Below are 13,843 nucleotides of genomic sequence, written 5' to 3'. Positions count from 1 at the left end.
ACTGTCTTCTACTCCCCCATGGAGTTGGACAGGAAGCCCTTGGAGGCAGCTCTCACCATTTACATTCCCCCACTTAAAGCAACCCTGCACGCCCCACTTCCTGCTTTCCCTCAATAATCTGAGAGATGGCCTGTCTGCACTTTCCCCCCCCTCCCCAATTCATCAGACCACCTGTCATTTGTGGTGACTTAGCACTTACATATTAATTAGTAATCAGATTTTTAGACATGGGTAATGATACATCCCACTCCCTTCTCTCTTGTATGTTTTCTGGAAGCAGTTGGGCTGCATTCCCAGCTGTTGAAACCTATAAACTGCCAGAGCCTCCTTCATCTCCAGGTTAGAGCATGAGTCATTCCATAAACCCTGAAATTGGGGACCATGTGCCTGGCACTGTGCGTTAGGCCGTGGGTGCACAATCATACACCATCTCTGTCTTTAAGGGGCGTATAGTAGCTGGGAAAGATGCCATGGGAAAGGGATGGGTAGAGAAAATGGAATCAGTTAGGCTTGGTGACAGTCCTACAAAGGAAAATAACTGCGTTCTCACAATGCCAAGACCTGGAAGGGAGTCACTGGAGAGTCCCCGGTCCTTTCTCCTCCACCCCCAGGAAGCATAAAGGTGCCAGATACGGGACAGATATAACGGCTTTCTCCAACCATCCAACCCAGGCTGCTGCCAGATCTACAGAGTTTCCTCTCCATCTGTGATGTGCGCAGCACTTCCACCAGATGCAGCATAAATCATAATGTATCCATACAAACTCAGCAAAAGCTCTCAAAAAGCATCACTGGCCTCATCATCTCTTCTTCACCCTCCCTCACATGAAGATTCACCCATCAACCAATGCATCGGTGAGGGCCTGGGCTGTGAGAAGTTACATGGGGTCACAACCATGACTCCCTTTGAGATAAATAGCTTGGAAACCACCTCCAACCCCCCAACCCCCTCAATGAGTAACACAAAGGCACATTTAAATGGGCTAAAGTATAAATGCATTGGGACTCAGATAATCACCATATAAATCATAATACAAATATCTTGGATTTATGAAATACTTTACAGTTTGCAAGAGGTTTACACCTATACTCCTTCCTTTGATTCTCACAACAGTGCTATGAAGTGCAGGGACAGGGCACATTGGCCCCCTCGAACAAAGGCAGGAATCACAGGTCACAGAGCCAGTCCATGACAGAAGTACTTGAGACTCTCCAGTTGCCCAGCCTGCTATTCTCTGTGTTCCACCCTGACAGTAATAACTACCACTATGGTCTCTATCTTTTGAGGAAACCAAAGTTTAGCTAACAAATACTATAGGGAGGATTTGAACTCAGGTGAGTTCCTGAATGCCACCTTTTAACTTAGCTGCACTCAGTTTACTCCTGTTCCATCCAGTCCCTCCCTCACTGGCATTGGGTTCCCCGGTACGTACAAGCGGTCATGCAGCCAGGCCACAGGCTGGCCAGAGTCAGTCTCTCAATCCAGGGTAGGGCCAGTCTTGCATCCTGAATCCCACACCCATAATTAGGAGATGTGTTAGTTTGCTGTTGCTGCTATAAAAGTTATCACAAATTTTGTGGCTTAAGACAACAGCAATTTATTGTCTCACAGTTCTGGAGGCCAGAAGTCCAAGGTCAGGGTGTCAGCAGGGCCGTCCTCCCTCTGAAGGCTCTAGGGGAGGATCCTTCCTTATCTCTTTCAGCTTCTGGGGGCTCCTGGCAGTCCTTGGCTAGGGGGCTGCATGGCTCCAATTTCTGCCTCTATCCTCACATGGCCTCCTCTGTCTCAGGATCTCTAATCTCCCTCTTCTTCATGCTTATAAGGACAGCTGTCATTGGATTTAGGGTCCACCCAGGCAATCCAGGATGATCTCATCTCAAGATCCTTAGGTTAATGATGTCTACAAAGACCCCTTTATCACATAAGGTCACATTCACAGGTACCAGGGATCAGGAGTTGGAATATCTTTTAAGGGGACACTATTCAACCCACTATAGGAAGGAGGCAGGTTTAGGCTTACAGTGTCACCCTGTTCTTCAGTGGGGCCAGGGGTGTGGTAGTTGCTGCTCCTGCAACAACCCTAGCACAGGACAGGCCTTGAGCAGGCAGGTGGTAAGGCCAAGGCCAGGCAAGCCATCATCCAGGAATCAGGAAACAGGGCCAGCCTGCTGGTTCCCATGGCAGCTAGTGAGCAGAGCACTGAGCTGGGCAGGCAGAATCAGTGGTTCCTGAGATTCAGGGAGGTTGAGAAAGAACACTAATCCTAAAGGGCCAAGGCAATGTTGCCAAGACAGCCTAAAATCGCATTCCTGGGCTGCTCAAGTATCCCAAGAAGGCGGAAGTTGTATTAAGTGCCTCTGTTGCAGTCAGGCCTCCATGCCCTGCAAGGGACTATCCTCATTTGACTCCAGAGCCCAGAGCTGAGCTTCCTCCTGACTCCTTATCAGCTGAACCTGTGGTCACAGTGCCATTTGGCCATTTGCAGGAGTTATGGCCCCACCAGTGCTCAGCCAGGAAAGGTGGCCATGCAGGAGTGCCCTGGCTGCTAGGATAGGAACATGGCAAGGAGCTGGCCAGTGTTCTTTACTGGCTCAAAGTAGAAGTCAGAGATGCTGGGCCACATGCAATTCTGGACTTCAGTTATTCAACAAACCCTCTACCTGCTCCCAACAGGGATGGGGATAAGACATGGGCAGAAGAGAAAAGGCGCCTAAGGTCCCAGTAGAGCCCAGGGAAGGGGGCAGAATCTCTTAAAGATTCTGGAAGAGGTACCAGGATTGTGTGAGGCTAAATCAGTGGGCTCTGCAGTGGGACTGCCTGGCTTCAAACCCTAGCTCCACAGCTTGCTGTGCAACCTTCGGCTAGTTACTTAACTTCTCTCAATCTAAGCTCTCTTCTCTATAAACTGAGAATCAAGATAGAACCTACTTCATGTGGCTGTTATGATTAAATCAAAAAAGTCAAAGAAAGCACTTAGCACAGTACCTGGTCTGCAGTAAATACTCACTAATGCCAGCCATTATAAGCCATTAACATCAAAGATGAACCTTGAAGGCACCTGTGAAGATTCATTTTATTTGTCAGTTTGGCCAGGCTACGGTACTCAGTTGTTTGATCAAACATCAGTCTGGATGTTGCTGTGAAGGTATTTTTAGATGTGATTAACATTTAAGTCAGTAGAATTGAGTAGAACAGATTACCCTCCATAACGTGGGTGGGTCTCATCCAATAAGTTGAAGAAAAATACTAAGGTTCCATGAGTTGGAAGGAATTCTGCCGCAGACTGCCTTCTGACTGCAATATCAATTCTTGCTGGAATTTCCAGTCTGCCAGCTTCCCCTGTGGATTTCTTTTTTTTTTTTTCTAATATATCTTTATTGATTTCAGAGAGAGGAAAGGAGAGGGGGGAAAGAGAGATAGAAACATCAATGATGATAGAGTCATTGATGTGCCACCTCCTGCATGCCCCCAACTGGGAATCGAGCTCACAACCGGGACATGTGCCCTGACCAGGAATCAAACCTTGATCGCCTGGATCCTAGGTCAATGCTCAACCGCTGAGCCACGCCCAGCCGGGCCCCCTGTGGATTTCAGACTTTCCAGGCCCCAAACCTCTCTCTACAAATACACATTCAGTTGGTTCTGTTTCTCAGGAGAATCCTAACATAACAATGTTGAGTCTTCCAATCCACATTCACAGCTGGGGAGAGAGGCCAATGCGAGGGGAAGAGGTAGTACCTGGTCACGAAAGAAGTCAAGTAAATGAAGCATCCTCTCTGTGCCAGGTATTTCACATGTGATAAGAGGTGTACACACATGCTTGCTTTGGCAGCACATGTACTAGATTTAAATGATACAGAGAAGATTAGCATGGCCTCTGCACAAGGATGACATGCAAATTCATGAAGCATTCCATATTTTTTAGAAGAGGGTAAAGGGGAGAAAAATGGTGACAGAAGGAGAATTGACTTTGGGTGGTGAACATAAAATACAGATAATGTATTACAGGATTATACACTTGAAACCTACATAATTTTATTAACCAATGTCACCCCAATAAATTTAATAAAAATTTTTAAAAGAGGTGGGCACACATCACCATTTCACAAAGAGAAGACTAAGGCTCAGAGAGCAGAAGTGACCTTTTCAATATCACCAACGAGTAAAGGAGCTGTATACACTAGAACCCAGACCTGACTCAAAAACCCATGACTTTTCCCATCAGTCCAAGTGAACACCATCAGGGGAAGAGAATAATCAGCATGTCAGGGAAAGGGCTGGAGGGCTCTGTGGGAGTCATGGGGACAAGAAAGGTAACAGGCTTAAGGGTCAGAGAAAGCCACAGTAAGATGGGAAAGGTTGAGCCCAGCACCATTTAAAGGGTTAACTGTATTTGATTAAAAGATATCTTTTGGACTCAACATCAGTTCTTCCCTGGATCTCCAACCCCCACCTGCCCTGCAGATTTTAGACTTGCCAGCCCTGACGATTATGTGTGCCAATTCCTTAAAATAAAGCTCCCTATAGATAGATGCTAGATAGATAGATGTAGATAGATGATAGATCTAGGTACATCTAGCCATCTATCTACTATATACACATCCTATTAGTTCTGTTTCTTTGGACAACTCTAACACAGAGAGGGCATTAGACTGTGGCCAGGACCCACAAGAACAAACATCCCAGACAGAGGCCCTAGGGGGTGGGCTGTGCTGAGGAGGTCGAGCAGGCCAGCTGGGCTGCAATGCAGAGGGAATATGAGGCAATTGAGCAGGTCAGGCAGGTTGGGCATTGTGGAGAGGAGGCTAAGAAGCCTTGGGAAGATTCATGAAGTGAAGTGTGGGTGCCTGGAGCTGCCCTTGCAGAAGAGGCACTGCACAGAGCACACTGGCAGACTCCCATCATTGTATCTACTTCTAAAGGTGGAACCAGGCTCATTGCAGAAATGTGCTTGAGATGAAGAAACCTACCTTGGCCCTGGCTGGGTAGCTCAGTTGGTTAGAGCATCGTCCCAATACACCAAGGTTGTGGGTGCTATCCCAGTTCAGGGCACATACAAGAATCAAGCAGTGAATGAATAAATGAGTAGAACAACAAATATCTCTCTCTCTCTCCTCCCACCCTGAAAATGAGTAAGTAAATAAAAAAGTTTTTAAAAGAAAAGGAAAAGAGATTCCAAGATGGCGACAGATGGAGTGGAAGCTACACTGACACTCTCCCAGGACCAAACTGGAATTACAACTAAAATATAGAAAAACCATCCTGAATAATGAATTGAAGATTAGCTGGAGAGCACCCTCATAACCAAGGACATAAAGTGGAGGACCACATAGAGACTAGTAGGAACTGTGAAGACATAAGAGGGCTGGCTGGGCTCCCACAGGCAGCAGCTGAAGTTCCCGAGAGATATCTCAGTTGTGGGGGTTTCCCACTGAGAACTTTGAGGCCTAAACCCCAAGCTGGGCTCCCCAGCCCAGACCATCAGAACTGAAAAAGGTGTCCACATAACATCTGGCTGTGAAAAACAGCAAGGTTTCTGTCTGCCAGGGAGAGACGGCTGGAAATGCAGGCACCCTCTTAAAGGGCCAACACACAAAGTTTTGTGTGCAGCCACTCACCTTGGGCTCCAGCAGACGGAGGGCAGAGTGGACTAGAGCTGTGTGAGGAGGATCCAGGGGTGCTGATGTGGAGGATAGAGCTCAGAGGGCAGCTATCTGGATTCTTGTGCTGAGTCACTCCCCCATAAGGCAGAGGACATCTTTCTCAGGCAGACATTTACCATCCAAGCAGCTTCTGCCTGGGGGGGGGGGGGAGCAATTGCCCCACCCATTGAAAACCTCTCACCCCAACCTGTGGAGTTTCTACAGCCTGAGCTCATTAAGAAACTGCATAACAATCAGCCTCTGGGCACTTTGAGTCTTTGCCTGATTTGCTTCTGGACCCAGGGCTTAGAAAAGCAGACCTTGGTGCACATCTTGCTCCTTTCCAAATGCACCTCAGCAGAGGGAACAACAAGCTGTGAAGTGCAGAAAGCTTCTAACAAGATACTCAAAGCCAGTCACAAAAAGTATCTGACATTGGCCTGCACCAGAGACCATCCAAAAGACTGGGAGTCCTAGCAGGTCTACCTAATACATAGACAGAAATCGAAACAGGCAGCGAAAGTGGGGAGACAAAAACAAACAAGCCCCAAGTGAAAGAACAAAAGAATTCTCCAGAAGAAGAGCTAAATGAAATGGAGATAAGCAATCTATCAGATATAGAATTCAGAATACTGATCACAAGGATGCTCAACAGCATGAGAAAAGATATGGAAACTATGAAGGAAATTAAGAGTGACATAGTATAAATAAAATTTAAAAACACTGCAAGGAATAAATAGCAGATTAGGGGACGCTGAGGATCTAATCAGCGAATTAGAAGACCAGGTAGAAAAAAATCACTCAATCAGAGATTCACAAAGACAAAGCAATTAAAAAACAGGAGCACAGTTTAAGGGAGCTGTGGGACAACATGAAATGTAACAATATTCGCATCATAGGACTACCAGAAGATGTAGAAAGTAAGCAAGGATTACAGAACTTGTTTGAAGAAATAATGGGAGAAAAATTCCCTAACCTGGTCAAGGTCAAAGTCACACAAGTTCAGAAGGCACAGAGAGTCCCAAACAAGAAGAACCCAAAGAGGCCCACACTCAAACACATCATAATTAAAGTGCCAAAAATTCAAGACAAGAGAGAATTGTAAAGGCAACAAGAGAAAAGCAAGCTGTTACCTACAAAGGAGCTCCCAGAAGGCTGTCAGATGATTGCTCATCAGAAACTCTACAGGCCAGAAGGGAATGGCATGAAGTATTCAAAGTGATGAAAAGCAAGGATCTGAAACCAAAAATACTCTACCCAGCAAGGCTATCATTCAAAATAGATGGTGAAATAAAGAGCTTCACAGACAAAAAAAGGCGAAAGGAGTTTATCACCACCAAACCAGCATTGCAAGAAATGTTAAAGGGATGCTGTAATAAAAAGTTAAAATAGAGAAAATGAGAAACATGGGCATAAAGAAATAAAATGGCAACAGATAAGTACCTATCAATATTAACCTTAAATATAAATGGATTAAATGCCCAATCAAAAGACATAGGATAGCTGAATGGATAAGAAAACATATGCTCTCTACAAGGGACCCACCTCAGAACAAAAGATTCACACAGGCTGAAAAAAAAACTTCTGGAGAACTGTAAGGGAGAAATCAACAGCAATACTGTCTAGTAGGGGACAGTCTAGTAGGGGACTTTAATACCCACACTGACTTTACTGGATAGATCTTCTAGACAAAAAATCAACAAGGAAGCAGTGACTCTAAATGACACACTAGATCAGATGGATTTAATTGACATTTACAGAACATTTCACCCCAAAGCTGCAGAATATACATTCTCCTCAAGTGTACATGGGACATTCTCAAAGATAGACCAAATCTTAGGACACAAAACAAGTCTCTACAAGTTCAAAAAGATTGAAATCATATCAAGCGTTTTCTTGGACATTTACACCATGGAATACTATGCAGCTGTACAAAAGAAGGATCCTTTACCCTTTGGGACAGCATAGTGAGACCTGGGGAGTATTATGCTAAGTGAAATAAGCCAGTCAGAGAAAGACAAGTGTCACATGATCTCACTCATATGTGGAATCCAATGAACAAAATAAACTGATGAACAAAATAGATCCAGAGACTAGAAGCACGGAACAGACTGACAAATCTCAAAGGGAAGGGGGGGGGGCAGACTGGGGCGGGGAGAATAACCTAAGAACTTATATGTATATATGCATAACCCATGGACACAGACAATGGTGTGGTGAAGGCCTGGAGGGGTGGGGTGGGGTGGAGGCATCAATGGGGGAAGAAGGGGACAACTGTAATACTTTCAACAATAAAGATAAATTAAAGAAGAAAAAAATAAAAGATTAAAAAAATTTTAATTTAAAAATAATAAAAAGAAGAAACCCACCTCTCATATGGGATCAATGATGTCACACACAAATGCAGATACATGGTTCAGTCATGAGGCAGTAACACTCAAAAAGGTGGGGAGCATGTACAGAAAGAGCTGGGTCTGCTGAGGCTCTCGTGCGGAATCTGGGCGCAGCCACCCTACTCAGGGATCTGGAATGTGCTATGTTGCAAAGTGGATTCCTGGTGCATTTCTGAGGCTCAGGTGATCCTGAAGGCCGGGGCCATCAGGAAATAACAGCATTCTGTAGACAGACTCTGAAAGGTGGGCAGTAGGAGCTGGTTTCACCCAGGAGCCCTGCTCACAGCCTGGTGGCAAATGGATGTCATCCCCACCAGAAGCTCTAAAAGCTGACCTTGGTTAATAAGCCTGAGAAGACTTCACTTGCCAGCTCACATGAGAAAATGGTCAGGGCTTGCTTCCTGGCAAAGTGGAGTCATTTCGTTCCAGAGGCTTCTCTCTTCTTTATTAACAGGCTTCCTGCTGGGAACAGAAGTTATGCCTGCCCTTCCTAATGGCTGGTTGCTATAAAGTTATATATGTGCACCCTTTCCTTCTTCCAATGTTATAAATGCCAAGAGAGAACAAGAACAGAGCAGAAGTCATCGACCTAGATGTTTTAGAATGTCAGAGCCAGCCCTGGCCAGTGTGGCTCAGTTGGTTGGGTGTATCGGGACAATACTCTAACCAACTAAGCTACCTGGCCAGGGCTTCTCTTATTTTTTTTAGATCATATTGTCACAGGTTTACCAACTGCATTACTCTTTCAAATAGCTAACCATATTAGTTAGAATTGCACTCAGCTCTGGGTTAAAGAAAACCTCCAAATAACAGTAGCTTAACAAGATAAATTCTTTTTCTCACTGAAAAATATCCAGAAGGCTCAATCCTTGTTTGATCTGGCAATTCATGGTGTCAGAGAAGCAGGCTCCATAGATCTTGTTGCTCTTTCATTATCCAACAACAACAACAACAAAATCACTGTCCAATATCCAAAGGTCACCCTTTTGTCCAAGATAGTTTCTGGAGCTCCAGCCAGAATTCCAGGCAGGAAGAAGGAAGAGAGAGAAAAAAGGCATGCCTTCTCTCTATCTCCTGAGAACTGCACGCTCCACTTCTGCTCAAATCACATTAACCAGAACACAGTCATATATCCAATCAACTTGCAAAAGAATCAAGAAAGTGTTGGTTTTTTGTTTTCTCCTCTCCAAACCTCATGCTATTGCTGCCCTACTTTTTATATCTAGATATAAGTTTCACAATACAAGGTTTATTTTGCTTTTAAACAATTACCTTTTTAAAAAAATTTTAAATAAGAAAAATTATTTTCTATTTTCCCTTTCCAGTGGTCTTCATTTCTATGTATACATCCAAGGTTCCATCTGGTATCATTTTCTTTCTACCTGAAGAACATTCTCTAATATTTCTTATAGTGCGTATCTGCAGGAAACAAATTCTCTCAGCTTTAGAGTATTTGAAAAAACTTGGTTTTTTTGAAGAATATTTTCACTAGATATTTAAAGTCTAGACTGACAGCGTTTTTTTCTTTAGGCTTTAAAGATGTTCTGATGTCTTCTAGCTTATTTTGTTTCCGACAAGAAATCTATGGTAATTCTAACCTTTGTTCTTCTACATTTAATGTATCTTTTTTTCTCTGAACTTTTTTACCTGTATGAGAATGTTTATAGGAGCTTTATTAATACTGGCCAAAAAGTGAAAACAACCCAAATGTCCCTGTCAGTGAGTGAATAACCGGTTCTTGTAGAATGGAGCACTACCCAGCCTTCTGAAATTTTAAATGATTTTTTTCATTATCACTGGTTTCAGCAATTTGGTGATGATGTGTCTGGGTTTGGTTTTCTTTTATGTTTATTCTGCTTCTGATTCTTTGAGTGTTTTGAATCAGTGGGTTCATAGTTTCCATCAAATTTGAAAGAACTCTGGCCAGTATCTCCTCAAATATATTTCTTTCCTGACCCTCCTCCTTCTGAGACTTCAATCATACAATTACACATACACATAGTTACACATGCTGCTTAATATTTTCCCATAGGTCAGAGAAGATCTAGTGGGGGGGTTTCTTTTTCTTTCTGTGCTTTAGTGTGGATCGTATCCATTACTATGCATGTAAGTTTACTGACCTGTTCTTCTGTAGAGTCTAATCTGCTATTAATCTCATCTGGTAACATTTTCACTTCACATAATTTTTTCAGCTTTTCAGGTCCACTTGGTTATTTTTTTCTTCCACTTCTCATTTCTTAAGCGATTTCCTATAAATCACTGAGCATATTTACAATAGGTGTTTTAAAGCCCTTGTCCTTTAATCATATCATCTCTGTCATTTCTGAGTCTGTAACACACATGTGAATTCTACACTGTTGAGTGCTAGGTTTTGCTGCCTTCTCTTCCAGAGGACTAGGCTTTGTTCTAACAGGCAGTTAGGTTACGTGCAGATTAAGTTAACTCTTTCAAGGTATAGTCTTATGCTTTGTTTGGACAGGTCTTTAAAGCCTTTACGCTAGAAATAGTTTAGCCTGACTACCCTCTGGGGTCTCTATGAATGCCGTCTGTAGTCAATGAGTTCAGTGAGGACTCTCTCCTGTAGCTGGTTGGAACTAGGATATTTCCGAGACCTATATGAACTCTAGGAGTTGTTCAGTTTACAGTTCTCCGGCTGTCCTTTGACTAATCTCATGGAGTTTCACCCCACGTATATGTGGCTTAGTATTCAGTAACAGTCTCCAGATTTCTGGAACTCTTTCTCTACATAGCGATGGTCCACTCTGGGGCTCTGCTATGCAAATTCAAATTGCTTTAGCCCCTCCAAATGCATATGTTTGTCTTCCCAGCTTGGTGAGACTATATTTATTCTTCCCAATAGCCAGTTTGGGTACTTTAGAAATGTAAGGTTGGTTTGACATTAGAAAATCTATTAATGTTATTACATTAACATATTAAAGGAGACACATGATAATCTCAGTAGACAGATGCAGAAAAATCATTCAATCAAATTCAACAACTATCAATAATTTTTTAATCTTTCAGCAAATTAGGAATAGAAAGAGACTTCCTTAACCTAATAAAAAAAAGTACATACAAAAAATACCTATAGCAAACCTAATACATAATGCTAAAACATCAAAAGCAGTCTCTTGAAAATCGGGAAGGACAAAAGAAAACAGCTTTCATTGCTTCTATTCCACATTATCCAGGCTGTTCCAGTCAGCATAAAAATACAATTAAGAAAATAAAACATATAAGATTGAAAAGGAGGAAACAGCTTTATCAGTTATTTATTCACAAATCTGTATTCAGTACCTACTACGTGCTGGACACTGTCCTAGACACTGATGACATTAGTAGTGGGGGGAAAAAGACAAAATTCCTACCATTATGGAACTTACATTCAAGTCATAGGTGGGGAAAAGTCAAACAATAAACAAAATAAATGAGAAAGAAAACTGTGTAGTCTTCTATGGAGAAAAATAATGCCCATAGCAGGGCCACAAGTTGTACAAGCTCAAGAAACACCATTCACTTCCTAATCTGTGGGAAAGGCAACCCTGAAATTGTACAGAAGGAGTGCTGGTCACAGGAAGAGAGGATTGCTAAGGAGGGTGATCAGGATGGGTCTCGCTGAGAAGAAAACATTTGGGCAAAGATTTGAAAGATGTGAGAAAGGGAATCAGGTGGCTATTTGGAGAACCATATTCTAGGCAGAGCAAAGAATCAGGGAGTAGGACCACCATGGAGATGGGAGGCCACCTGCTGTGATCCAGGAACAGAAAAGAAGCCAGTGTGACTAAAGTTGAATAAACCAGGGAGAGAGTGGCAGATGAAGTCAGAGAGGCCATGGGTGAAAATGTCCCCATGAGGACTTGAGGATTTACTCTGAGCATGATGGGGATCTGGAAATCTTTGAGAAGAATTGAGAAGAGTTACATGATTTGTGTTGAATTTTCAAAAAGAATACCTCTGCTCACTGTGTTGAGCATAGCTTACAGGAAGGGAAGGGCAAAAGCAGGACACCCAGCTAGGAGGCTAGTTCAATAGCCCAGGTGTGAAATGATGGTAGCTTGGTCTAGCATAGTACCAGTGTAGTGGGTGGTTCAAAGTAGTGAGATTATACATATATGCTCAAAGTAGAGCCAACAGGATTTGCTCGTGGACCTGGTAAGGAATATTAAAAAAAGGGGAGTCAAGATGACTCCAAGTTTATTATTAGCCTGCCAACTGGAATGAGGGAGGGTGGAGAAGGCATTCCTAAAAAGGGGATTCTATCCTGGTTGCCTCCATTGCACCCATGAAAGTGTAGCTAGGAACACTTAAAAACTCACCCTCTCAATTCACATCCAGCAGTGATCTGCTGGCCACACCGCATCACGTGGCTGTGTAATTAACTCCCAGGGCAGCCCCTTGAATTTGCCTTGATTAAAAGCTGAGTGGGACGCAGCAGGGAGCCTGCTTGCTTATGTCAGCAGCAAATGCTGTTCACATTTCAGACCACTAGGGAAAGTGGGAAAGAAATGATTACCACATGAGGTTTCCTTGATGAAAGCAGATTTAAATTCAGGCTTTTCTCCCCTAATTCGCAATACTATTTTGACAGCGATTTATTTTAAAAGATCATTTTGAGTCATGGAATAACCACAGACTACATGGCACTTTTAAATTGTTTATCTTGCCCTAGCCAGGTGCCTCAGTTGGTTAGAACATCATCCCAATATGCTGGGGTTACAGGTTCAGTCCCCGGTCAGGGCACATACAAGAATCAACCAAGAGCCCTGCCAGTGTAGCTCAGTGGTTGACCATCGACCCATGAACCTGGAGGTAACCGTACAATTCTGGATCAGGGCACATGCTCGGGTTGTGGGGCTCGATCCCCAGTAGGGAGCATGCAGGAGGCAGCAGATCGATGATTCTCTCATCATTGATGTTTTTATCTCTCTCCCTCTCCCGGAAATCAATAAAAACATATAATTTAAAAACCAACCAAGGAATGCATAAATAAGTGGAATAACAAATATCGATGTTTCTCTCTCTAAAATCAGTAAAATTTTTAAAAAAAAGTTTATCTGATTGTGGTGTCAAAAGTCCAGTGATCAATTCATTCACTTGGCTTGACTCCCAGAGCTAATCAATGACTATTTTATTGAGTAGCTACTATGGGCCTCGATATTGTGGACCAAGTTAAGGTCTCATCATGATACCAATCTGCTTACTGTGTGATTATCAACATGTTATTAACACAACATTGAAAATCATACTTTTATTTTTAAATGGGCCTATTTATATCCAAATGCTGCATTCAATCCACTGTGCTCATCTATTTGCTATAGCTGGGGCTTTCATGTCTGCTCTACTATAAATCACTTACAGATTTTTCTCAAAGACCCATGACCCAAGGTCACATTTGTCATGATACACACAGGCTTTAAGAAAATGGATGAGCTGGGGGTTTTGGGGGGTGGTTTTTTTTTTAACCATATTTCATTCTGGCAAGGCCAACAGAAAACTTGCTTGGACTTCCATTTTCTTGTCTTCCCTTTTACCATGTAATGAGATTGGGTTGTCAGAAACATCCACTCCTGTGAGTTACCTGTGCTCAAGGAGAGGAATATAATACTTGAGGTAAAATCTGACTTTTCAGTCTAGAAAACTCCCATGTATTTAGGCAGCAAATACATGTCTGGAAGCAAGGCTGGAAACACACAAAAAGAATGAAACCATTGGTAGAGAAAGGCAATGCATGGTTTATTCCGAGACAAAATGTGGACTCATCACCTCACAGTCCCAGACACACCCTCCCCCTGCAAGGGAAAGTCCAG

At 43.1% G+C, this 13,843-nt stretch overlaps 1 non-coding gene across 1 annotated transcript; it reads left to right on the top strand.

Moving 5' to 3' along the window:
- The first annotated feature begins 3,817 nt into the window (after nucleotides 1-3,817).
- LOC148093558 (U6 spliceosomal RNA) lies at nucleotides 3,818-3,923 on the top strand. The gene has a single exon (XR_015714325.1). It is a non-coding gene; the product is annotated as a U6 spliceosomal RNA (small nuclear RNA).
- The last annotated feature ends 9,920 nt before the right edge of the window (nucleotides 3,924-13,843 follow it).

Source organism: Miniopterus natalensis, chromosome 3 (genome assembly GCF_054644295.1).
Source record: "Miniopterus natalensis isolate mMinNat1 chromosome 3, mMinNat1.hap1, whole genome shotgun sequence".
Classification (NCBI taxonomy): domain Eukaryota; kingdom Metazoa; phylum Chordata; class Mammalia; order Chiroptera; family Miniopteridae; genus Miniopterus; species Miniopterus natalensis.
The sequence above is the reverse complement of the archived record's forward strand: the minus strand, read 5'-3'. Positions and strand labels throughout refer to the sequence as shown.